The sequence below is a fragment of the Rutidosis leptorrhynchoides genome, chromosome 6, assembly GCF_046630445.1.
Source record: "Rutidosis leptorrhynchoides isolate AG116_Rl617_1_P2 chromosome 6, CSIRO_AGI_Rlap_v1, whole genome shotgun sequence".
Lineage (NCBI taxonomy): Eukaryota > Viridiplantae > Streptophyta > Magnoliopsida > Asterales > Asteraceae > Rutidosis > Rutidosis leptorrhynchoides.
In genome coordinates, this window is record NC_092338.1 from 225,223,866 (window position 1) to 225,227,666 (window position 3,801).

At 35.9% G+C, this 3,801-nt stretch overlaps 1 non-coding gene across 1 annotated transcript; it reads left to right on the forward strand.

Moving 5' to 3' along the window:
- The first annotated feature begins 2,780 nt into the window (after window positions 1–2,780).
- Window positions 2,781–2,887, forward strand: LOC139856263 (small nucleolar RNA R71). The gene has a single exon (XR_011761757.1). It is a non-coding gene; the product is annotated as a small nucleolar RNA R71 (small nucleolar RNA).
- The last annotated feature ends 914 nt before the right edge of the window (window positions 2,888–3,801 follow it).

Consider the following 3,801-nt stretch of genomic DNA (forward strand, 5'->3'; position numbering starts at 1 on the left):
TTTGAAATTTTATGACCAAGAACGATGCCTTCTTTAACCATGAAATGGCATTTCTCCCAATTAAGAACTAGATTTGATTGCTCGCATCTAATAAGCATTTGTTCAAGATTAACTATAAATGTTTCAAAAGTATTACCGAAGACTGAGAAGTCATCCATGAAAACTTCCATGCATTCTTCTATCATGTCGTGAAAAATCGCCATCATGCACCTTTGAAAGATTGCAGGGGCGTTGCAAAGTCTAAATGGCATGCGCTGTGAGCAAAAGTACCATAAGGGCACGTGAACGTGATTTTCTCTTGGTCCTCGGGTGCTATTGGAATTTGAAAATATTCGGAAAAACCATCAAGAAAACAATAGTAACTGTTCCCGGCCAAACTTTCCAACATTTGATCAATGAAAGGTAGGGGAAAGTGATCTTTTCTGGTGGCGTCATTTAATTTTTTATAATCAATACAAACACGCCATCCTGTTACAGTCCTAGTAGGAATAAGCTCATTTTTTTTTTCATTTGTGATGACAGTCATGCCACCCTTCTTAGGTACGCATTGAACTGGGCTTACCCATGGACTATCAGAGATTGGATAAATTAAACATGCATCTAGCAGTTTAATAATTTCTTTTTTAACAACATCTTGAATATTAGGATTTAGTCTTCGTTAGTGTTGCACATACGTTTTATGACCTTCTTCCATAAGGATTTTATGTGTGCAATACGAAGGACTTATGCCTTTAATTTCATGAATTTTCCATGCAATAGCTGGTTTATGAGCTTTTAGCACAGAAATGAGTTGAGATTTTTCATTTTCTGTAAGAGAAGACGATATTATTACAGGTAATTCAGATTCACCATGTAAATAAGCATATTCTAAATGGTTTAGAAGTGGCTTTAACTCTAATGTCGGTGGTTCTTCTATCGATGATTTGTATCGATATCTGTCTTCCTCTTTTAACATTTGAAGTTCTTCTGTTGTTGGTTCATATTCATTAGCCATAAATGTAGCTAACATTTCAGCTTCATCAATTGGTTCAGTTCCTTCTCCTAAAGAACATTCTCCTGTTCCTTGTAATTCTGGAAATTCTTCTAAAAATTCTGCATGTGAATCTATAGTTTGAATATAATAACATGTATCATCTGCAGATTGCGGTTGTTGCATGGCTCTATCAACAGAAAATGTAACACTCTCGTCCTCTATACTTAGGGTCAGTTTCTTACCGAACACGTCTATTATTGCTTTAGCCATGTTTAAGAATGGTCTTCCTAATATAAGAGGAACTCGAGAATCTTCTTCCATGTCCAGAATAACAAAGTCTACTGGAAATACTAAAGTTCCAACTTTAACTAGCATGTTCTTTATTATCCCTCTAGGATATTTTACTGATCGATCGGCTAGTTGTATACTTATTCGTGTTGGTTTCAATTATTCAAGGTCTAGTTTAGTTTATAGTGAATACGACATTAAATTTATACTAGCTCCTAAGTCTGTCAATGCTTCTATTGAACTAAGACTACCCAGAAAACATGGAATTGTGAAACTTCCTGGATTAGAGAGTTTTTCTGGTATCTTATTCAACAACACTGCAGAACAATTAGCATTCATAGTAACAGCCGAGAGTTCTTCCATTTTCTATCTATTTGTGATTAGATCTTTCAGGAATTTAGCATATCTTGGCATTCCTGAAATTACATCAATGAAAGGAAGATTGACATTTATCTGTTTAAACATATCCAAGAATTTGGATTGCTCGACTTCAAGTCTTTCTTTTCTCATTTTACTCGGATAAGGAAGTGGTGGTTGGTATGGTTTAACATAAGGTGTAGCCTTAAATGTGTTATCTTCATTAACCTTTTTAACTACCAGTTCTTTTTCCTTTTCTTGCTCAGATTGTGGTTCTTGTGTAGCAGGAGTAGAATCATCAGAAATTACAGGCATTTCAGGTGGTTTAAGTGTAATACCACTTCTTGTGGTAATGGCTTTAGCTGTTTCATTCCGGGGGTTAGCATTTGTATCGCTAGGTAGACTCCCCGGTTTTCTTTCACCTATCAAATTTGCTAGGTTGCTTACTTCTTGTTCCAGATTTTGGATAGAAGCTTGTTGATTTCAAAATGCTTGAGCATTTTGTTCATTCGTTTGTTTCTGAGATGTGAAAAATTGAGTTTGAGATTCAACTAGCTTCGACATCATATCTTCTAAATTTGGCTTTTTATCATCGGTTTGTGGTGGTTTAACTGGAAAAATAGGTCTTTGCTGATTGTAAGTATTGTTGGATACTTGTTGATTGCTAGGACCTTGTTGGTTGTTGTATCGAACATTTCGATTATAATTCTGGTTTTGATTGTAGTTTGGTCTTGGCGGTTGATAATTATTTTGATAATTATTTTGAGGCCTTTGGTTCATGTATGAAACATTCTCTCTTTGTTCCATTGTTTGTTCAATACTGAGACAATTTTTTATCAAATGTGGTCCTCCACACTGCTCACAATTAATTCGTATTGCATGAATATCTTTAGTCATCTTTTCCATTCGTCTCTCGAAAGCATCTATCTTTGCGGACATGGAATCAAAGTCATGGCTAGAATTGGCTCTAGCCGCTTTAGATGATCTAACGATATCTTTTTCTTGGTGCCACTCATGTGAGTGGGAAGTAGTGTTATCAATAATTTTGTAAGCTTCAGTTGCAGTTTTCTTCATAATGAAACCACCCGCTGCTATGTCGATGTCTTTTCGTGTAGTGATGTCGCATCCTTGATAGAATATTTGTACTATTTGATAAGTGTCTAAACCATGTTGCGGACATCCTCTTAACAACTTTCCAAATCTTGTCCATGCCTCATATAGAGTTTCATTTATCTTTTGTGTGAACGTAACTATTTCTCCTTGAAGTCTCACGGCTTTAGATGCCGGAAAGAATTGTTTAAGAAATTTTTCAACTAAGACATCCCATGTATCAATCGCCCCTTCAGGTAACGATTCTAACCAATCTTTGGCTTCTCCATTTAAAGTCCACGGAAATAACATGAGATAGATCTGTTCATTCTCCACTTCTATAATTTTAAATAGAGTACAGATCCTATTAAAGGTACGAAGATGTTCGTTTGGATCTTCCTTCAGCGCACCACTAAATTGGCATTGATTAGTTACCATGTGTAGGATTTATCCTTTTATTTCATAATCTGGCGCATTAATGTCTGGTTGAGTAATTGTGTGACCTTGGCCAGTGCGTTTATCCCTCATTCGGTCTTCCATACTTAGAGGTCCCAGATTTTCCATGATTGAATTTGTTGAATCTGAATCACTAGAGGATTCTGACTTAATGGTTTCTTCCTCGACAATTTATGGATGAGTGATTTGTGGTTCAGGAGGAATGATTAGTGGTTCAGGATCTCTGAATTGTCCCTGAATATCCTCTGGATTCTCAATTGTGAGGTCGGGTTCAAAAAATGGATTAACGGAAATTTGAATTGGAGTACTTGGTCGACTAGATGACGATTCTAAAGAAAAATCAACGGTGACAATATTGTCTAAATGTCTTGATCGAGTTACAGGTGGTCAACGTATGAAAGGTGGTGAACGTTTTGCTCGGTGCATTCACTGAATATCCTATTAGTTATAAAAATAAAAATTATATAAGTTATCAAATTAATAGACTTTTTGATTTTGCCCACGTTTCGAATAGCCAATAGATGCAGCAGGTAGCCAGGACCCTTTAAATCGGAAGCCCATAACTCGCCACTAACAAATCCAACTATTACTACGAACCAGAAAATTTTGGATGTCTATCAATTTAACCGCTTAAAATA